Raw genomic sequence first — 24,699 nt, forward strand, 5'->3', positions numbered from 1 at the left:
GCTCTCTCCCCTCCCTCACCCCTCCAACAGACCTCGCTGAATGCAGAGAGCAATACGCTCTCTGTATTCAGCATTGCACCAGCATCTATTCTGAGCTGCTGGTGCAATGCCGCCCCCTGCAGATTTGCCAGCAGGGGTGTCAATCAACCCGATCGTACTCGATCAGGTTGAATTCCGGCGATCTCTGTCTGCCTGCCCAGAGCAGGCGGACAGGTTATGAAGCAGCGGACTTTAGACCGCTTCTTCATAACTGCTGTTTCTGGCGAGTCTGAAGATTCGCCAGAAACACGGGCCCTCAAGCTCTATCCGGAGCTTGATAAATGGGCCTCAATAATTAATTTATTCAAAAGCTACAATTTCTGTTTCAGGCTGCCTTAACATAAGTTTAACTACACGTAGTAGTAGCATTATATGAGCAAAAGCAATAGCTATGTTGTATATCAACACACATACACAGATACAGAGAGAAACTAACACATACACAGATACAGAGACACTAACACATACACAGATACAGAGAGACACTAACACATACACAGATACAGAGAGACACTAACACATACACAGATACAGAGAGACACTAACACATACACAGATACAGAGAGAAACTAACACATACACAGATACAGAGACACTAACACATACACAGATACAGAGAGACACTAACACATACACAGATACAGAGAGACACTAACACATACACAGATACAGAGACACTAACACATACACAGATACAGAGAGACACTAACACATACACAGATACAGAGAGACACTAACACATACACAGATACAGAGAGACACTAACACATACACAGATACAGAGAGACACTAACACATACACAGATACAGAGAGACACTAACACATACACAGATACAGAGAGACACTAACACATACACAGATACAGAGAGACACTATCACATACACAGATACAGAGAGACACTAACACATACACAGATACAGAGAGACACTAACACATGCACATTTAGTGTCTCTCTGTATTTGTGTTGGTGTCTGTGTATTGTTCTGAGTGCATGTGTTAGTGTCTCTGTGTGTCTGTGTTAGTGTCTCTGTGTGTCTGTGTTAGTGTCTCTGTGTGTCTGTGTTAGTGTCTCTGTGTGTCTGTGTTAGTGTCTCTCTGTGTGTCTGTGTTAGTGTCTCTCTGTGTGTCTGTGTTAGTGTCTCTCTGTGTTCCTGTGTATCTGTGCTCCTGTGTATCTGTGTTCCTGTGTGTCTGTGTTCCTGTGTGTACTTCTGTGTTTGTGTGTGCACACGTTTTAGTCACTTGGCCAAAAATGTCAGCCACTGCATACTGTTGGCATCATATAATTAGCAAGAACAAGGAGTATTGGCACAGTGAAGGTACTACATAGGAAAAAGGGATATAATAATCCCTGGTGCTAACCCTTATTAATTAATTGTGAGCAAGGAAATTGGGGGGAGTGAGACAAGAAGGGGTTAATTAGCACTCATTCCATTATATATTGTATAGATTGTTGGGACAAAATTCAACTAATAGTTTCAAAATAAGATTGATTAAAACTTATAATTTTATTAAACCACTATTAAAATGTAATTAATATATATTAAAATGTAATTAATATTACAACTGGGAAAAATCCCATATGCCTCTTTGTTAACCACAAAGGACATTACATGCCAGCTACCATTAAGGACATTACATGCCAGCGACCCATACTTAAGAGTATTTATAGGCGCAGCACAGTATGTATAAAATATTCACAGTGAAGATGTTTGTATAGACCCTAAGCTACATGTATAATTGCATCATGTTAATCATGTTTTACTACAAGTTACAGTATTGTAACATTAGGGGCTCCATGTACTAAGCAGTCAGCGAGCTACCCGCAACAAATCTCGCGTCAAAATTCGCAAAATGATATGTACAAAGCCGTCAATTATGTTAAAACTCGCATCTTTAAAATTGCGAGCGTACTTATCCGCCAAACCTCGCTACCGCTCCATTTTTCACTGTAATTAGACACATTTGACCACCAACTCGCCAAAAACGAATGTACTAAAAAATCTATTTGTCCGCTCGCTACAATTTCCGCTCCCACCTCGTTATTTTTGCCTCGCCACCTTTTAGGTGGCGGGCAAGGTACAAAACAATAGGAAAGTCAATCTAGACGCCAGTCTAGACATATATAAAAGGCAGTAATATCAGCATTGTACTTACAGCATAACTGGCGTCTAATTTGTCTCTCATTTCCATGTACATAAATTGCGCCCAATTTGTCGACTGTAATTAAAGAGTAATCTATATTTTAAATTTGTATTGTATAGTTGTCAATCTTTATAATTATTTTTATATTAATATTTATATATTATCAGATCCAGATGAAGCCATATCCAAATTGTAAATAAATATTACAAAAATAACGCTCTGTTATCACTCTTCAAAAATTTTTGAACAATAATAAAGTTATTTAGATAAGTTGAACTTTTATAGGAGCAAAATTCTATTCCCGTGACTACTATGATGTTCGTGACACCTTGCATGTCACGTGTTAATAATTGGCCAGACAATTCAACTGAAAGTTAAGTACATCAGCTTAGTCGCGGCGAGCAAGGCGTCAAATTTATCAACAATCCGCAACTGCTCGCGGCGGGCTAGACTTGTCTATTTATTGGGGGAATATTAGTACATAGCGACAGCGGACACCATTTCGCCCGCGGCGAGTAACGGCGAGTTTATCCGCGTCTACAATGACGGATGAATTGACGGCTTAGTACATGGAGCCCTAGATGTCCTTTTAACATTAATTCATATATTTGTCTATTATGGATATACCTAATAGAACTTCTGGGTGCACGTTTACGAAAGAGGTACCGATTTAACCAATATAAGATGTATCTTAAAAATATTGTTTATGAAGTTGAGAAATTTACGAACAATGCAACATATATTACAGGAATGCCCAAAAATTATTATTCTCATTCATGCCATTTGGCATTACAGTATTTAAATTAAATATCCATTTAGCTTCTTTCTTTAATAGAATTTGTTACATATCAGCGCCCCGGATACCTGCTTCCAGTCCCCAGCATCTAAATGTGCCAGTTTTCCCATTATGATGGTTTAAAAAATGCCTCTCAACACTTGTAATTTGTTTGCCTTTTTCAGTATCTTTTGCTGCATTCCTAATGTTACTGAGGTGTTCAGTCATTCTTATGCCCATTTGTCTTGTGGTCATACCTACGTATAAAAAATTGCAGCTGCATGAAAAGCAATAAATTACATTAGGGGTTTTACATGAAATGTGGTTTTCAATGGTCCATTTTTTATTGAACCTATCCACTATTGTTTTCTTTTCTCTTGTTAAGTGTATCCAGTCCACGGATCATCCATTACTTATGGGATATTAACTCCTCCCCAACAGGAAGTGCAAGAGGATTCACCCAGCAGAGCTGCTATATAGCTCCTCCCCTAACTGCCATTACCAGTCATTCTCTTGCACCCAACGAATAGATAGGATGTGTGAGAGGACTGTGGTGATTATACTTAGTTTCATACCTTCAATCCAAAGTTTGTTATTTTATAATAGCACCGGAGTGTGTTATTCCTTCTCTGGTAGAATTTGAAGAAGAATCTACCTGAGTTTTTCTATGATTTTAGCCGGAGTAGTTAAGATCATATTGCTGTTTCTCGGCCATCTGAGGAGAGGTAAACTTCAGATCAGGGGACAGCGGGCAGATTAATCTGCAAAGAGGTATGTAGCAGCTTATTATTTTCTGACAATGGAATTGATGAGAAAATTCTGCCATACCGATATAATGTAAACTCAGCCTTAAATGCAGTAGCAGCAACTGGTATCAGGCTGTCATGTATGTATATTTTACACTTCAGTATTCTGGGGAATGGCACTTCACTGGAATTATACTGTATGCATAAAACTTTAGCGTAATTTGCAGGGACTAGCAACAGGCTTTTTAATAACACTCAATTTATTAATGTTAAACGTTTTTTGCTGGCATGTAAAATCGTTTAATTTTCTGAGGTACTGGGTGAAAAAATGTTTTGGGCACTATTTTTTTCCACTTGGCAGTCGTTTTATTTAATTTATGACAGTTTACTGATCTCTCTCACTGTTATGTGTGAGGGGGAGGGGCCTTTTTTGGCGCTTTTGCTACGCATCAAAAAATTCAGTCAGAAGTTTATTGTCTTCCCTGCATGATCCGGTTCATCTCTACAGAACTCAGGGGTCTTCAAAACTTGTTTTGAGGGAGGTAATCACTCACAGCAGAGCTGTGAGATTGTAGTTGACTGTGATAAAAAAACGTTTATTTCTGTATTTTTTTTCTGCTATCAGGGTTAGTTATCCTTTGCTAATGGGAGCAATCCTTTGCTAAAATTGTGTGTTTTACAAAGATTTGATGCTATAACTTTTCAGTTTATTAATTTTCAACTGTCATAACTTTTTCTGTGCTTCTTATAGGCACAGTACGTTTTCATATTATAGTAAATTACTTGAAAAGTATTTCCAAGTTGCTAGTTTATTTGCTAGTGTGTTAAACATGTCTGATTCAGAGGAAGATATCTGTGCTATATGTGCTAAAGCCAAAGTGGAGCCCAATAGAAATTTATGTACTAACTGTATTGATGCTACTTTAAATAAAAGTCAATCTGTACAAATTGAACATATTTCACCAAACAACGAGGGGAGAGTTATGCCGACTAACTCGCCTCACGTGTCAGTACCTGCATCTCCCGCTCGGGAGGTGCGTGATATTGTAGCGCCGAGTACATCTGGGCGGCCATTACAAATCACATTACAGGATATGGCTACTGTTATGACTGAAGTTTTGGCTAAATTACCAGAACTAAGAGGTAAGCGTGATCACTCTGGGGTGAGAACAGAGTGCGCTGATAATATTAGGGCCATGTCAGACACTGCGTCACAATTTGCAGAACATGAGGACGGAGAGCTTCATTCTGCGGGTGATGGTTCTGATCCAAACAAACTGGATTCAGATATTTCAAATTTTAAATTTAAGCTGGAAAACCTCCGTGTATTACTAGGGGAGGTGTTAGCGGCTCTGAATGATTGTAACACAGTTGCAATACCAGAGAAAATGTGTAGGTTGGATAAATATTTTGCGGTATCGGCGAGTACTGACGTTTTTCCTATACCTAAGAGACTTACTGAAATTGTTACTAAGGAGTGGGATAGACCCGGTGTGCCGTTCTCACCCCCTCCGATATTTAGAAAGATGTTTCCAATAGACGCCACCACACGGGACTTATGGCAAACGGTCCCTAAGGTGGAGGGAGCAGTTTCTACTTTAGCTAAGCGTACCACTATCCCGGTGGAGGATAGCTGTGCCTTTTCAGATCCAATGGATAAAAAGTTACAGGGTTACCTTAAGAAAATGTTTGTTCAACAACGTTTTATATTGCAACCTCTTGCATGCATTGCGCCTGTCACGGCTGCAGCAGCATTTTGGTTTGAGTCTCTGGAAGAGACACTTGAATCAGCTCCATTAGATGAGATTACACACAAGCTTAAAGCCCTTAAGTTAGCTAACTCATTTATTTCAGATGCCGTAGTACATTTAACTAAACTTACGGCTAAGAATTCCGGATTCGCCATTCAGGCACGCAGAGCACTGTGGCTAAAATCCTGGTCAGCTGACGTTACTTCTAAATCTAAATTGCCTAATATACCTTTCAAAGGGCAGACCTTATTCGGGCCCGGGTTGAAAGAAATTATCGCTGACATTACAGGAGGTAAAGGCCATGCCCTGCCTCAAGACAGAGCCAAACCTAAGGCTAGACAGTCTAATTTTCGTTCCTTTCGTAATTTCAAAGCAGGAGCAGCATCAACTTCCTCTGCACCAAAACAGGAAGGAGCTGTTGCTCGCTACAGACAAGGCTGGAGACCTAACCAGTCCTGGAACAAGGGCAAGCAGGCCAGGAAACCTGCTGCTGCCCCTAAGACAGCATGAATCGAGGGCCCCCGATCTGGGAACGGATCTAGTGGGGGGCAGACTTTCTCTCTTCGCCCAGGCTTGGGCAAGAGATGTCCAGGATCCCTGGGCGTTAGAGATCATATCTCAGGGATACCTTCTAGACTTCAAATTCTCTCCCCCAAGACGGAGATTTCATCTGTCAAGGTTGTCAACAAACCAAATAAAGAAAGAGGCGTTTCTACGCTGCGTACAAGATCTTTTATTAATGGGAGTGATCCATCCGGTTCCACGGTCGGAACAAGGACAAGGGTTTTACTCAAATCTGTTTGTGGTTCCCAAAAAAGAGGGAACTTTCAGGCCAATCTTGGATTTAAAGATCCTAAACAAATTCCTAAGAGTTCCATCGTTCAAAATGGAAACTATTCGGACAATTTTACCCATGATCCAAAAGGGTCAGTACATGACCACAGTGGATTTAAAGGATGCTTACCTTCACATACCGATTCACAAAGATCATTACCGGTATCTAAGGTTTGCCTTTCTAGACAGGCATTACCAGTTTGTAGCTCTTCCATTCGGATTGGCTACGGCTCCGAGAATCTTCACAAAGGTTCTGGGTGCTCTTCTGGCGGTACTAAGACCGCGAGGAATTGCGGTAGCTCCGTACCTAGACGACATTCTGATACAAGCTTCAAGCTTTCAAACTGCCAAGTCTCATACAGAGTTAGTACTGGCATTTCTAAGGTCGCATGGATGGAAGGTGAACGAAAAGAAGAGTTCTCTCTTTCCACTCACAAGAGTTCCCTTCTTGGGGACTCTTATAGATTCTGTAGAAATGAAGATTTACCTGACAGAAGACAGGTTAACAAAGCTTCAAAATGCATGCCGTGTCCTTCATTCCATTCAACACCCGTCAGTATCTCAATGCATGGAGGTGATCGGCTTAATGGTAGCAGCAATGGACATAGTACCCTTTGCACGCCTACATCTCAGACCGCTGCAATTGTGCATGCTAAGTCAGTGGAATGGGGATTACTCAGACTTGTCCCCTACTCTGAATCTGGATCAAGAGACCAGAAATTCTCTTCTATGGTGGCTTTCTCGGCCACATCTGTCCAGGGGGATGCCATTCAGCAGGCCGGACTGGACAATTGTAACAACAGACGCCAGCCTACTAGGTTGGGGCGCTGTCTGGAATTCTCTGAAGGCTCAGGGACAATGGAATCAGGAGGAGAGTCTCCTACCAATAAACATTCTGGAATTGAGAGCAGTTCTCAATGCCCTTCTGGCTTGGCCCCAGTTAACAACTCGGGGGTTCATCAGGTTTCAGTCGGACAACATCACGACTGTAGCTTACATCAACCATCAGGGAGGGACAAGAAGCTCCCTAGCAATGATGGAAGTATCAAAGATAATTCGCTGGGCAGAGTCTCACTCTTGCCACCTGTCAGCAATCCACATCCCGGGAGTGGAGAACTGGGAGGCGGATTTCTTAAGTCGTCAGACTTTTCATCCGGGGGAGTGGGAACTTCATCCGGAGGTCTTTGCCCAAATACTTCGACGTTGGGGCAAACCAGAGATAGATCTCATGGCGTCTCGACAGAACGCCAAGCTTCCTCGTTACGGGTCCAGATCCAGGGATCCGGGAGCGGTTCTGATAGATGCTTTGACAGCACCTTGGACCTTCGGGATGGCTTATGTGTTTCCACCCTTCCCGATGCTTCCTCGATTGATTGCCAGAATCAAACAGGAGCATCAGTGATTCTAATAGCGCCTGCATGGCCACGCAGGACTTGGTATGCAGATCTAGTGGACATGTCATCCTGTCCACCTTGGTCGCTACCTCTGAAACAGGACCTTCTGATCCAGGGTCCCTTCAAACATCAAAATCTAATTTCTCTGAAGCTGACTGCTTGGAAATTGAACGCTTGATTTTATCAAAACGTGGTTTTTCTGAGTCTGTTATTGATACCTTAATACAGGCTAGGAAGCCTGTTACCTGAAAGATTTACCATAAGATATGGCGCAAATACTTATATTGGTGCGAATCCAAGAGTTACTCATGGAGTAAGGTTAGGATTCCGAGGATATTGTCTTTTCTACAAGAAGGTTTAGAAAAGGGTTTATCCGCTAGTTCCTTAAAGGGACAGATTTCAGCTCTGTCCATTCTTTTACACAAACGTCTGTCAGAAGTTCCGGACGTTCAAGCTTTTTGTCAGGCTTTAGCTAGGATCAAGCCTGTGTTTAAAACTGTTGCTCCACCATGGAGTTTGAACTTAGTTCTTAATGTTTTACAGGGGGTTCCGTTTGAACCCCTTCATTCCATTGATATCAAGTTGTTATCTTGGAAAGTTCTGTTTTTAATGGCGATTTCCTCGGCTCGAAGAGTCTCTGCGTTATCTGCCTTACATTGTGATTCTCCTTATCTGATTTTTCATTCAGACAAGGTAGTTCTGCGTACTAAACCTGGGTTCCTACCTAAGGTGTTCACTAACAGGAATATCAATCAAGAGATTGTGGTTCCATCTTTGTGTCCTAATCCTTCTTCGAAAAAGGAACGTCTGCTACACAATCTAGATGTAGTCCGTGCCCTGAAATTTTATCTACAGGCAACTAAGGATTTTCGACAAACGTCTTCCCTGTTTGTCGTTTATTCTGGTCAAAGGAGAGGTCAAAAAGCTTCGGCTACCTCTCTCTCCTTTTGGCTTCGTAGCATAATACGGTTAGCCTATGAGACTGCTGGACAGCAGCCTCCTGAAAGAATTACAGCACATTCTACTAGAGCTGTGGCTTCCACTTGGGCCTTTAAGAATGAGGCTTCTGTTGAACAGATTTGCAAGGCTGCAACTTGGTCTTCTCTTCATACTTTTTCCAAATTTTACAAATTTGACACTTTTGCTTCTTCGGAGGCTGTTTTTGGGAGAAAGGTTCTTCAGGCAGTGGTTCCTTCCGTATAAAGAGCCTGCCTGTCCCTCCCGTCATCCGTGTACTTTAGCTTTGGTATTGGTATCCCATAAGTAATGGATGATCCGTGGACTGGATACACTTAACAAGAGAAAACATAATTTATGCTTACCTGATATATTTATTTCTCTTGTGGTGTATCCAGTCCACGGCCCGCCCTGTCACTTTAAGGCAGGTAATTTTTCCATTAAACTACAGTCACCACTGCACCCTATGGTTTTCCTTTCTCTGCAAGTTTTCGGTCGAATGACTGGTAATGGCAGTTAGGGGAGGAGCTATATAGCAGCTCTGCTGGGTGAATCCTCTTGCACTTCCTGTTGGGGAGGAGTTAATATCCCATAAGTAATGGATGATCCGTGGACTGGATACACCACAAGAGAAATAAATTTATCAGGTAAGCATAAATTATGTTTTTTACCATATGTGTGCAGATCTTACAGTTCCCACATGCTAATGATCCCTTATATAGAGGGGATTTTTGGCATTCCTATCAAAATGACTGACTGTCAATTGGTCATTTAGATTACTGGCTCGTCTATAGGTGAGCAGTGGTGTTTTTGGAATAATGGAATTTAGCTGTTCGTCTGATTGTAGAATGTGCCAATGTTTTGATAGTATGTTGGATACTTGTTGGCTTTGGCTACAATATGTAGAGATAAATCTTAGAGGGTTAGAATTTTCCTCTATTTTTTTGGGTCTTAAAAGTTCCTGTCTGTTTCTGTGTAGGGCTCTATGATAAGCTCTTTTTAGAAACTTCCTATAATATCCTCTTAATAGCAACCAATCTCTTAATTCATTTGCTGCCTTTTGGAACGATTCTAAAGATTAACTCTTTCTGCGAATTCGTAAATATTCACCAATAGGTAAACTCCTTATTGTATTGGGGTGGTGGAAAATCTTTGCATTAAGGATATTATTTGTCGCTGTTGGCTTCCTGAAAGTTTCACTCTCTAAACGATTGTTTATTTTCTTGATGGTTAAGTCCAGGAATTCTACCTTATAGTCATCATATGTCATTGTCAGAAAAAGTCCAAAAGGGTCATTATTAAGAGTTGTAATGAATTAATCAAGTAATTCTGTTGACCCCTCCCATACTAAGAAGATATCATCTATATACCTGGACCAGTGGGTGATGTGTTTAGTAAACTGTAGAAGATTGTTGTGAAATACTACAGTTTCCTCCCACCAGCCCAGGTATATATTAGCATATGTGGGGGCGCAAGACGTCCCCATCGCTGTTCCACATACTTGCAAATAAAACTTCCCATCAAAAACAAAATAATTATGTTCTAGAACAAATTCCAACAAATTTACAATAAATTGTTTGGTCTCGTTGGTAAGATTTTTGTTTTTTGTCAAAAAGTGGGAAACCGCTGTGCACCCCCAATTTTTTTCTATACTTGTATACAGTGACTCCACGTCACACGTAACCAGAATTGATTGTGGTGTTACAGCTAGTGTACTAATTTTATTTAGTATGTGCATCGTGTCTCTAGTATGGGAGGGCAGTGAATCCACAATATATCTAAGTCTTGCATCCACGTATCTACTGGCCTTTTCAGTCAGAGAACCAATGCCAGAGACAATTGGTCTCCTTGGTGGGCATTGTTGGTTTTTGTGGATTTTGGGCAATAGATATAGTGTTGCTATTATGGGATTTTTTACTTCTAGGTATTGTAGTTCTTTTTTATCAATAGTGTCCTCAGCTGCTGCTGAATTAATCAACTTTCTATACTGCTTGAGAAAATCCTCAGTTGGATTCCCAAAGAGATTTTTATAGTTCTTTTGGTTACTTAGTTGTTTTTTTACCTCAGTTGTATACATTTCAGTAGGCCATACAACAATATTGCCCCCCTTATCACTCTGTTTGATTTGGACATCCGTCCATTTATTCATTGATCTGAGTGCTAGTTTTTCTTCTTCAGACATATTATCTAGTTTACCATCAGATTCGGGGGAAATTGCCAGTATGTCTTTGCACACCAAATCTAGAAATGTTAGGGTGTTGTATGAAGTGCTTTGTGGAGGTATAAACTGTGATTTAGTTTTTAATATATTTCGCCATTTGGTGTCATTACATACATTCTCATTTGGGTTACTATCAGATTCTTCCAGAAGGGAAATTAGATCTTTTATTGTCATATCATCATTTTTATCTAACTCCTCTATTTCTGTATTTGAGGAAAAATATTTTCTCAGTAGTATTTTTCTTGTGAAAATATGTACATCTTTAATGGTCTCAAACTTGTCAAGTGTAGCTGTTGGAACAAATGAGAGGCCTTTTTTCAAAACTGAAATTTGTGTTTCAGTTAAGGTTCTGTCAGATAGATTGATTATATTTAATTCTTGTTGACTTGTTTCTTTTTGGGGAATGGTTTCTGACTGAATTTGACTTGCTTTCTTGTTCTGGGTTTGTCTGCTCTTGCCACTTCGGGTTCTACGTATAAAGGGATATCCCCATTATTAGTATGTGGGGTAATTTTCCTACGTAGAATTAGTTTAGGTCTAAGTTCATCCTCAGAATTATCACCATCTGTAGTTTCACAGTCTTTGTCAGAATAATCTGAATCTATATTAATAGATTTGTTAGTATTCCATGAATATACAGATTTATTCGCATAGTCAGTTAAGTCCCTTTCTATTTTTTTCTCTTTTTTATTTGCTATGTATTTCGCAAATCTCTATACTTCTTCCTTAGTCTTTGTGTAGGATTTTTGAAAATCCTCCTTCGACTCATAATGTTTCAATTCATTACCAAATTTTGTTATTTCTTCATTTAACTCATTTAGCTTATCCATTTCATGTTCTATCAAATAGCCTATGAGTTTAAGTGAGCATTCAGATAAGGCCTCTTCCCACTTAGATTTTAGTGTTGGTTTCAAATCTTGGAAGGATGGGAACAATTTGAGCCTAAGGCCCCTATGTATTATTTATCATTATAGAAATTAAACATTCCTATTCAGTCAACAGAATTACTTGATGAATTCATTACAACTCTTAATAATAACCCTTTTGGACTTTTTCTGACAATGACATATGATGACTATAAGGTAGAATTCCTGGACTTAACCATCAAGAAAATAAACAATCGTTTAGAGAGTGACACCTTCAGGAAGCCAACAGCGACAAATAATATCCTTAATGCGAAGAGTGAATATTTACGAATTCGCAGAAATAGTTCATCTTTAGAATCGTTCCAAAAGGCAGCAAATGAATTAAGAGATCGGTTGCTATTAAGAGGATATTATAGGAAGTCTCTAAAAAGAGCTTATCATAGAGCCCTACACAGAAACAGACAGGAACTTTTAAGACCCAAAAAAATAGAGGAAAATTCTAACCCTCTAAGATTTATCTCTACATATTGTAGCCAAAGCCAACAAGTATCCAACATACTATCAAAGCAATGGCACATTCTACAATCAGACGAACAGCTAAATTCCATTATTCCAAAAACACCACTGCTCACCTATAGACGAGCCAGTAATCTAAATGACCAATTGACAGTCAGTCATTTTGATAGGAATGCCAAAAATCCCCTCTATATAAGGGATCATTAGCATGTGGGAATTGTAAGATCTGCACACATATGGTAAAAAAGAAAACAATAGTGGATAGGTTCAATAAAAAATGGACCATTGAAAACCACATTTCATGTAAAACCCCTAATGTAATTTATTGCTTATCATGCAGCTGCAATTTTTTATACGTAGGTATGACCACAAGACAAATGGGCATAAGAATGACTGAACACCTCAGTAACATTAGGAATGCAGCAAAAGATACTGAAAAAGGCAAACAAATTACAAGTGTTGAGAGGCATTTTTTAAACCAACATAATGGGAAAACTGGCACATTTAGATGCTGGGGACTGGAAGCAGGTATCCGGGGCGCTGATATGTAACAAATTCTATTAAAGAAAGAAGCTAAATGGATATTTAATTTAAATACTGTAATGCCAAATGGCATGAATGAGAATAATAATTTTTGGGCATTCCTGTAATATATGTTGCATTGTTTGTAAATTTCTCAACTTCATAAACAATATTTTTAAGATACATCTTATATTGGTTAAATCGGTACCTCTTTCGTAAACGTGCACCCAGAAGTTCTATTAGGTATATCCATAATAGACAAATATATGAATTAATGTTAAAAGGACATCTAATGTTACAATACTGTAACTTGTAGTAAAACATGATTAACATGATGCAATTATACATGTAGCTTAGGGTCTATACAAACATCTTCACTGTGAATATTTTATACATACTGTGCTGCGCCTATAAATACTCTTAAGTATGGGTAGCTGGCATGTAATGTCCTTAATGGTCGCTGGCATGTAATGTCCTTAATGGTAGCTGGCATGTAATGTCCTTAATTTCGGGGACATTACTAGTGATGACACTAACATAATTAGATTGTAATATATCTTCACGGCAATATTTGTTTTTTATCTGCAATCTATGGAGTTTTTTTAAAACCACAGCACCAATAAATGCATATATTAAAGTACAATACATGAATATGTCGTGTTACATCTAATCATATGAAATGGTATTAAAATATCTTTAGATACAATGAGACCACACAATTTTTAAACTATAAGTATGGAGGAAGGCGTGAATATTGAATCCATACAGAGTTGTTTATTCAAAATAATAAAATGATCACAGATGAATTGATCCTAACAGTCAAATATTGACAGCATGGCTGTGATCACTTTGTATACATGGCGCTGCATGTTGGGAGAGTATATTATCTTGAACATTATCTCAGTGGGTAACTAGATGTACCGATATTAATAAGTTATTTATGGGCATCGGTGGACTTTCTCGGGATGAGCAGTTTCTCTGATGTGACTATTTAGATAACATATATTCAAACATAATTCTGCGATAATTCACTTACAGAGTGACAGAAAGGACAGCATTTAATTGTAAGCAAGTCCGCTATCCATTATAATCTTCCCGTGTGCAATTCAGCCAAAGAAATGTTATTCTAGGTGCATGTAGAATTGGGTACTATGAGTCCTTAAACTGAAGGAGATAAATACCGGTGTAAATGTAACGATCGTATAAACATAATATTACTATTTTTTACGATCGTAGATTGGGCCTCATTGGCTCATTCACAGCCAATCACATAACTGAGTGTCAGCATTGACTCCGGTTACACAAGGTCGCTTGTGATTCGCTACAGGATGGGCGTGTACACAACATGCGACTGGATTGGCCAAAACATTAACGCATAGGGTATTTAAGGAATCCTCAGTGTAACACTCGTCTTGTCAGTTGGCAATACACATTGAGAAAGGCCGCTACTCGTCCGAAACGCGTTTGTGTATGGTGTATGATAGTGTGAATGTGTTTTTGATTTTAAACTCTGAAATCGTTGTAACCACTTAATTAGGAATTTGTCTGCAAGAGATTAGAACGTGGTAAACTAGCCATCCCTGTCACCTGAAGCCAGAGTATCCTGTTACTGGCAAGGAATACATGGGGGTGGCTGGAGCTACGCTTATTTTCTTGGTATATTGCAGATGGAAATAAATTTCTGTGAGTGTGGTTAACAAAGAGGCATATGGGATTTTTCCCAGTTGTAATATTAATTACATTTTAATAGTGGTTTAATAAAATTATAAGTTTTAATCAATCTTATTTTGAAACTATTAGTTGAATTTGGTCTCAACAATCTATACAATATATAATGGAATGAGTGCTAATTAACCCCTTCTTGTCCCACTCCCCCCAATTTCCTTGCTCACAAGGCATCATATAATTGCAATCTTCCTTGCCATAAAGATAATCAGAACTCTGTATTTTCTTTTACAATTCTCCCTTTTTTGTCAGGTCAGCGTGAGCAAGAGCTGAGTGTCTGTGTGTGTGTTTTCTCTGGATGTCTATGTGTGTGTTTGTGTGAGTGTGGGTGTCTGTGTGCTTGTATTTTAGTGGGTTTCTGTGTAAATGTGTATCTGAGTGTGTGTCTGTGTGTGTAAGAGTATTTCTGTGTATTCGTGTGGCTACTGTTAAGTCTGACTACACATAAATAAAGTGTGCACACATTTTAGTCACTTGGACAAAAATTGCAAAAGTCAAAGGAGGGGGGGGGGGGGGGGAGAGGCGAACAATGGTCTTGTTAGGGCCCCAAAATTTCTAGTGGCAGCCCTGGTGGCAGAATACAGGCAGGAACTTTGAAGGACCGATGATTTGAATAAAAAAGTCTGTGAACTCTGGCTGGGCTGGACAAAGGATAGAGGAGGATCCAAGCCTGGGTAACTGTAGGCCCATACCAGGGCTAGAGAGATATGTAGGCCAAGGCCGAGGTTAATAACTTAATGACAAAAAAATTAATAGGTAAAGTCCAAGCAGGAGGTCAAAAAGCCAAGATACCATAAAAGCCAGGCAACATGACAAAAGAGAAAAGCAAAAGGCAGGGAAAATCCAGTCCAGGTTCAAAGCCAGAGGAACAGTCATCAGGTTTATAAATAAAACAGAAGAATGAACACAAATATTGTGGCTCAATGTCAGGGCAGGGAGTGGTCATGGTAATGTGGCCTACAGCTGGCAGAGCTAGAGAGAAAACCAGTAAATAATTCAGGTTCCCAGATGAAAGCCCTGAGCCTGAGCATTCCAGTTGCTCAGAGAGGAAAGCCAAAAGACAGAGAAGCAAAGAAACACAGGATCAATCCCAGCACAGGTCGGACAATGTGTTTTTTTAATTTTTTTTTTTTTTTAATGCACTTTTATCCTCCAAGTTTCCCAGCTGAAAGAGCAGGCAACTGCCTATCAAACAGTGGGTCTTGGGGATTTCTAGGGCTTAAGGTAATATCAAGTACTTATTCCATATATTCAGCTCCCTTAATCCTGCTGCAGCAACACTTCCAGATTTCCAGGACCTGGTGATGTCACCAAGCATCCCCAGATTCCCCACAGGATGCCAACATTAGACACCAGGGATGTGAGGCCAAGTGCAGGGGAGGCACATTGATCTCCAAAAGCAACCCCTAGGGATGATGACACATATTTGTCATCTACACTAAAAGCTATTTCTTTCATAATGTGGTAAGAGTCCATGAGCCATTACACCTGTGATTCAACACCTGGCTACTAGGAGGAGGCAAAGATTCCCAAAGCTCTAAGCGTGCTTAGTCCCTCCCACCTCTCTGGTATTCCAGTCTAATATTTACCTCTACAGGAGGGAGGTAAAGAATTGAGGTGCTCTATATTCATTATTTAGAGGGGTCCTCAGACCGATATGAGGCTCATTTCCCCCTCAGAGAGCTGCCACCTAGGACAGAAGTGAAAGTGGAGTATTGGGCAGTGACACCATTATGCCCAGTGAGGAGTTAGTCACAAACATGCCACAGATATCGCAGGGACCAATCCGTTGCCTCCTCATGTTTGGTCATTGATATACTCAATACACAGATCCTCTGCTGTTACATTAAAAGCATTGGATAGTCACTCTGCTGGAAGCAGCAAGTTCTGCAGCTGGTAAGCATGGTAGAGTGGGTGCATTTTAAAGTAAGTGAAGACATACTCATGGGGGTAGATTTATCATGCTGTAGATGTAGCTGTTTCCGTGCGAGCCTTCTGCGTAAGCCTCTGAGGTGGTGGACAGCAATCATCCCGAACGGATACGCAAATGTGCAGGGGGCGGCATTGCACAAACTTTTTACCAGAAATGCTTTTGCAATGATAAATGCCGACATTATATGCTGTCGGCATTTAGCGATGTCGGGCGGACATGTCCGTCACAGCGAATAATGTCCGTCCGATATTTAATAAATCTACCCCATGGTCTCACAAAGCCTGTAGATTATCAGCAGGTACATCCCTCTGAGGGGCATCATAGCATACACATGTAACAGACTAATTCCACCTTTAGTACCTAGACATTTAACACTTAGGGCTATATTACAAGTAACGAGCTAACTTTTACATGTGTGCAATATAAGAATATTGCAGGAACATTATTTTGGGTGCATATTACAAGTTAAAAGTAAACACGTTCACTTGAGTGCAATCTAATTTAAGGCACGCTGGGTTAGCAAGACTGAAGACACCACATAAAGGGTTATGGATAAAATAAACATTGTCCCAGACACATCATAAATACATTAAAATAAAGTTACACTCATATAAAAGCTATCTGATAAAAATTATAGTCATATAAATAATCATAAAAAATATTTATAAGGGTTAAAAGGTATATAGTATATGGTCACGTATTTTAATGCAAGAGGCTAGAATATATATATAAATAATAATTCCATTATAATATTTTGTGTTTTACAGTGTATTCACTGTAAATATTTAACATTCCAATGTTCTTCACAAACAAATAAATACATTTTTTATTGTAAATACATATTTATATTTACACTCACCGGCCATTGTATTAGGTACACCTTGCTAGTACCGGGTTGGACCCCCTTTTGCCTTCAGAACTGCCTTAATTCTTTGTGGCATAGATTCAACAAGGTGTTGGAAACATTACTTAGACATTTTGGTCCATATTGACATGATAGCATCACGCAGTTGCTGCAGATTTGTCAACTGCACATCCATGATGCAAATCTCCCGTTCCACCACATCCCAAAGGTGCTCTATTGGATTGAGATCTGGTGACTGTGGAGGCCATTGGAATACAGTGAACTCATTGTCATGTTCAAGAAACCAGTTTGAGATGATTTGAGCTTTGTGACATGGTGCATTATCCTGCTGGAAGTAGCCATTGGAAGATGGGTACACTGTACTCATAAAGGGATGGATATGGTCAGCAACGATACTCTATTGAGGCCGTGCCGTTTAAACAATGCTCAACTGGTACTAAGGGGCCCAAAGTGTGCCAAGAAAATATCCCCCACACCATTACACCACCACCACAGCCTGAACCATTAATACAAGGCAGGATGGATCCATGCTTTCATGTTGTTTATGCCAAATTTTTACCCTACCATCTGAATGTTGCACCTGAAATCGAGACTCATCTGACCAGGCAACATTTTTCCAATGTTCTATTGTACAATTTTGGTGAGCCTCTGTGAATTGTAGCATCATTTTCCAGTTCTTCGCTGACAGGAGGTTTTCTGCTGCTGTAGCCCATCTGCTTCAAGGTTCGACGTGTTGTGCGTTCAGAGATGCGATGCTGCATACCTTGGTTGTAACGAATGGTAATAGCTGCTATTTACTATTCAGATAATTCACTTGGGAATTACTTCTCAATGCAGCCTTATACCCCCTGTTAAATGGGATTCTGGCAATGTGAGGGTCTATGAAGCCTACTTATAAAGCCGTCAACTTACTTGCATTCGACAGCACCAATGCGCTCGCCTGACATCGCCTAACATTGTGGCCGCGGACCTGAATACGTTCTCCATATTTAACAAAAAAGCTGTAAAAAAGCTGTGCACCAAGTACGGGGCGATGAGCAGCGGACTGTTCTTAACTAACAGTCATCGATCTTGTTGCTCTTCAGCTTTTTTACAGCTTTATTTGTATACTGTCACTAAACACAGCCACTATACTAAACTGTTTAACCCCTATCCCGCCACTCCCGGACCCGCCGCAATTAAATAAAGTTATTAACCCCTAAACCGCCTCTCCCGGATCCCACCACAACTCTAATAAACGTATTAACCCCTATCCCGCTGCACCCGGACCCCACCGCAACTCTAATAAAGTTATTAACCCCTATCCCACCACTCCCGGACCCCGCCGCAACTAACTAAATGTATTAACCCCTAAACCTCTGGCCTCCCACATCACTACCACTTACTAAACCTATTAACCCCTAAACTGCCAGTCCCCCACATCACCATAAACTAAATTAACCTATTAACCCCTAAACCTAACAACCCGCTAACTTTATATTAAATATTAACTCATCCCTATCGTATAATAAATTTAAACTTACCTTTAGATTTAAATTAAGATATAATAAACTAATAATTAATCTACCCTAACTGTTATACTAAAATTATATTAAACTATATTAAACTAATAATTAATCTACCCTAACTGTTATACTAAAATTACATTAAACTATATTAAACTAATAATTAATCTACCCTAACTGTTATACTAAAATTAAATTAAAATATATTAAACTATTAATTAACCTACCCTAACTGTTATACTAAAATTACATTAAACTAAAAATTAAATTAACTATATTATATATTTAAACACCTAACCCTACTCAAATAATTGAAATCTACAATTAAAAATTACAAAGTTACAAAAAACTAACAACTAAGTTACAGAAAATAACAAACACTAAGTTACAAAAAAAATAAACACTAAGTTACACAAAATAAAAAATAAATGATCAAACATTTAAATGAATTACACCTAATCTAAGGGCCCTATGAAAATAAAAAAGCCCCCCCCAAATAAAAAAAACCCTAACCTACAATAAACTACCAATGGCCCTTAAAGGGCCTTTTGCGGTGCATTGCCCCATAGAAATCAGCTCTTTTACCTGTAAATAAAAAATACAACTACCCCCCCCAACAGTAAAACCCACCACCCACACAACCAACCCCCCCAAATAAAAACCTAACTAAAAAAACCTAAGCTCCCCATTGCCCTGTATATGGAATTTGTATGGGCATTGCCATTAAAATGGCATTTAGCTCTTTTTCAAAAGCCCAAACTCTAATCTAAAAATAAAACCCACCCAATAAACCCTTAAAAAATCCTAACACTATCCCCTGAAGATCCACTTACATTTTCTGAAGAGCCGACATCCATCCTCAACAAAGCGGCATAAGTCCTCATCGAAGCCGGCAGAAGTCTTCATCCAAGCAGCCGAAGTCTTCATCCAAGCCCGCAGAAGTCTTCACCCAGTGTAAGGTGAACAACACCCCTGGAAGTATTTTAGTGATTAGATGAAACTCAACTGCAGAACAGAAGTAAGGATGGTTTTGTATCACTAGATGATATTGAATTACACTATAGGAATGAGAGTGTGTGAATAATTGATTAAATTCCATGGAGTTGGAAATTCCAGGGAGGGTTAGTGTATCTCCTTAATCCTTCTTTAGGTCATTCAGTTTGAATTGTCAAACAAATATATACATGTATTTACAGAGTGAGCTTGGAAGATTTGAGTTCTATTAAGTACTACTTTGTTATATAATTCAGCAGGATACATAGTACTGTAGATCCTAACAGTACCTCTTAGTTTTGTAACTATGAGCTGTAGTGGTACCTGTGAGAGCTGTAGGGCAGGAGCGTGCCTCTAGGAGAGAGCTGCAGTGCAGTGTAATGCGTGTGACTAGAGGTGCTAAGAACTACCAGCGAGACTGAAGTGTTTGTTGCTGCTAAGCGGACTGCAAGCAGAGGAGGTTCCAGTCTGCTCAGGGAGAGCTGTACAGCAGTGAGTCAGAGAGTAAGTGATGCTAGCATGTAGGAACGCTGAAGCCCGGTTTAGTGGGTAGGAGTCTCCGGTTCTCACGTAGCTTCTGTTTTGGAGGAAGCGACGATCACGGCAAAAGTAATCTCAGAGTGGATGTTAATTACTTTGTTGCATAGACTTGTGCAAATAGGTAGAATGTTGCAGGTGTAATAAAAAGTAAAAGTTACTTCTCCACGAAACAGTCCCCAATTGCTTCCTCTGTATAACAGCCAGAATGTTGTTGGTTCCAGAACCAGGAAAGAATTAGAGGGTAGATACTTTTGTATTACAATCAATTGATAGAATGTGATGAGGAATTCCTTTGAAAATTTAGCTCAGGAAAACTGTAGCCTTACTACTAGAATACTAAGCAAAGTGCAACAGGAAATGGTGGAACTTATAGAGGATCCGCCCAATGAGAGTCTACATGTCAAGCCTTAAAGAGACAGTAACCCTGACATGACCCCCTCCTCAAGGCAACGGTGCTACAGTTGCAGGCCTAGGTCGATCGGGATATCTTCTTTGGAACAGGGTAACCAGTCTCGGGGCATTTAGATTGGTAGCGGGCTCCCATGTGTCCTCATCAACGGAGTAACCTTTCTAGTGTACCAAATACTGTAACTCTCCTTTGTGGAACCTAGAATCCAGCAAAGAGTGAACTTTGTATTCATCTTGATCCAAAGCAGATGGAAAAGGTGGTAGGAAGTTTTGAGACTGTCTGGTAGGTTTGCATGGTTTCAGAAGTGACACATGAAATGTAGGATGAACTTTCATGCTGTCAGGCAATTTGAGGGTAACAGCATTCTCATTGATGATACGGATTATTGGGAAAGGTCAGATAAAAAGACCAGCCAATGTTTTACATGGTATTTGTAATTTCACATTCTTGGTCGAAAGCCATACTTGATCACCTATGTTGTAAGGAGGCGGAGATCTTCTACGAAGGTCGTAGTAATGTTTTTGTGCCTGTTGGGCATTTAGTATGTTTTGGTGAATGAAATTGAAATTCTGTTGCAGAGAATCATGTAAATCATCAATCAATGGAAAATTCAGACTTGGAGATGACACAAACATCACAGGTTTGAATATAGTCCTGTACGGATTCTTTTTGTTTGGGCCACCAGAAGGTCTGTGATATTATTTCCATAGTGCGTCAGATACCCGGATGACCAGACAGAGGTGAGTCATGGTGGGTCCGCATGATTAAAGTTCTCAACTGTCTTGGTATGTATATCCTTTCTGCATGATAAAGTAGTTCATCCTTTTTTTCTAAGGAGTGATTTGTAGGTGGATAGTCTAATGTGGTGTATTTTTTAAGTTCAGACAACAAGTTGGTTGATATTCCAATAAACCGTTCAGGCGGTATGATGTTGCTTCGGTAAATCATGGAATCATTTTTCTCAGATAGACGGGATAGAGCATCAGCTTTACCGTTTCTTGTAGCTGGTCTGTAAACTATGCTAAAATTGAAGCGAGAAAAAAACAAACTCCATCGAACTTGTCTAGCCGATAACGTTTTACTGTTTTGGAGATAAACGAGATTCTTGTGATCAGTGAGTATAAGAATGGGAAGTGTTGTACCTTCAAGGAGATGTCTCCAGTTTTCTAATGAGCATTTTATAGCGAGGAGTTCTTTGTCTCCTATTGAATAGTTTTTTTTCGGAGGAGGCCATCGTAGAAGAATAATAAGAAACAGTGTTTGCTTTTGTGACAAAACTGCTCCAAGAGCAAAATCCGAGGAATCAACTTCAAGGAGGTATTGAAGGGTAGGATCAGGAAACTTTAATATTGGAGCAGTGGTAAAACTAGTCTTTAGGTGTAAAAATGCATTGTTGGCTTCATCATTCCACTTATAAGGTATAGAAGTGCTGGTTAAAGTGGTCAGTGGTTTGGCTATCTTGGAAAAATCTTTGATAGTAGTTTGGTAATTTGCAAACCCCAAGAAACATTGTAAATCTTTTCTTGTTTTAGGGATTGTCCAATCTTTGACTGCATCAATCTTTTGTGTTTGCATGGTAATACCAGAGGGGGAGATCTCATATCCTAGGAAAGATACATGATTTGTATGGAACAGACACTTCTTGAGTTTTGCATACAGTTTATGCTATCTAAGCCTAGAGAGCACCCATTGGACATGTTTTATGTGTTCGGTCTCATCTTTTGAATATATCAAAATATCGTCCAAATAAATGACTAAGCAAACGTCCAGTAAGTCTCTGAACACATCATTTATGAAGTGTTGAAAAGTGGCGGGAGCATTGCACAGGCCGAACGGCATTACAAGATACTCATATAGACCATACCGGGTCCTAAAGGTGGTCAACCATTCATGGCCCTCTTTTATCCTTACCAAGTTGTAGGCCCCTCTCAGGTCAAGTTTAGTATAGATTCTTGCTTCGGATAATCGCTCAATCAACTCAGGTATCAGTGGGAGTGGATAGGGGTTCTTTATGGTGCGTTTATTAAGCTCCCGGTAGTCTATTATAGGTCTTAAAGATGAGTCCTTGTTCCAGACAAAAAACATACCAGCGCCGGCTGGAGAAGTAGAGGCCCTGATGAAGTCTTTCCTAAGGTTGTTCTCCAAATATTGTTTTAAGTGGTTCAACTTGGGCTGACTCAGAGGATACAGATGTTCAAAGGGGATGGTAGACCCGGGTTGCAGCTCTATTGGACAGTCGTACGGACTATGAGGGGGAAGGTTTTCAGCTTCAGTCTTACTGAAAACGTCTGAGAAATCTGCATAGTGCGACGGGATCTGAGGGTCAACAGGGTCTGTCTGAAGAAGTGTATGTGTCTGCATACACGTCTGTAAAAAATATTCTGAATCAAAATGGATAGAAAAAGGAGACCATGTGATTTTAGGGTTATGTTTCTGTAACCATTTAATGCCCAAAACAACTGGGAAATGTGGCGAATTTAGGACTTCAAATGAAATCAATTCTGTGTGACCATTAATAGTAACAGTAATTGGTGCCGTATGGTGTGTTATTGGACCTGTTTTAGGTGTGGAACCATCAATCATACGTATAGAGACAGGGATATGCTTTTGAATAGTGGGAATTTTATTAGAATTTGCAACATTGTGATCTATAAAACATCCGTAGGCTCCGGAGTCAATAATGCCCTCAGTCGTCACTTGATCTAGGCTCCACTGTAGAGAAAGGGACAACATAGCGTAAGTATACAATTTGTTTCCTTGAACTGAAGAATTTATTTGCGAGTACTTACTTTTCTTAATTTTCAGCAGTATGGGACAGTTTTGTACAGAGTATGTTGGATTGGCACAATACATACAGAGATTTTTTGTTTTCCTGCGAGTTCGTTCTTCAGAGGTTAGGGGTCCTCTAACTGTTCCTATCTCCATGGGTATTGCGGCTGATCTAGGTTGATAAGAAGTATGTGAGGTAGGAATAGGGTGCTTTTGGGTGAACATCTGTGGAGAATCTCTCAGCCTTCCTCTCACATAGTCTTCTATATAGTTGTCTAAGGTCTTTGGTAGCTCAATCCTGGCGATTTCATCTTTGAGCGTTTCCGAAAGTCCTAATCGGAATTGGTTCCGCAAGGCAATTTGACTCCATTGTGAGTCTACAGCATACATTTTAAATTCCGTTATATATTCCTCCACAGGTCTTTTTCCTTGTCTTAGACTTCTCATAGAGGCTTCTGCAGACATCTGAACATCAGTATCATGGAAGAGGTCATCCATAGCGGTGAAAAACTCACCAAGAGATCCCAATACTGAATCATTGTGCTCACAGAAATTGTCTGCCCATGTTCTGGGCTCTCCTCTTAAGAAGGAAATAGTACTGAGTACTTTAATCCTCTCTGTAGGATAACTTCGGGGTCTTAGGTTATATAATAAGTGGCAGGAATTTTTAAACTGCCTATAGTTTTTCCTGTTACCTGAGAAAAGCTCAGGTAATGATACGCAGGGTTCAGGTGGTTGTTATACCAGCAAGGATTGTGGAGTGAGGGATTCTCTGATAATGCCTCTTAATGATTGATTCTCCACTTGTAGATCATGGACAGCCTGAGCTAACTGATCAACTTTCTGGGAGAGGTTATATACAATCTGAGGTAGTTCTGCTGGTTCCATATTAACTTGTTTTTTTGGGCTTAGTATTATGTAAGGTGAACAACACCTCTGGAAGTATTTTAGTGATTAGATGAAACTCAACTGCAGAACAGAATTAAGGATGGTTTTGTATCACTAGATGGTATTCAATTACACTATAGGAATGAGTGAAATTCGTTAGAATTAGTGAAAATAATAATCTGATTTCTACCCCAGATTAAAGGGTTAAGGATCAATGTATTCGTATGTGAATAATTGATTAAATTCCATGGAGTTGGATATTCCAGGGAGGGTTAGTGTATCTCCTTAATCCTTCTTTAGGTCA

Source organism: Bombina bombina, chromosome 4 (assembly GCF_027579735.1).
Source record: "Bombina bombina isolate aBomBom1 chromosome 4, aBomBom1.pri, whole genome shotgun sequence".
NCBI lineage: Eukaryota > Metazoa > Chordata > Amphibia > Anura > Bombinatoridae > Bombina > Bombina bombina.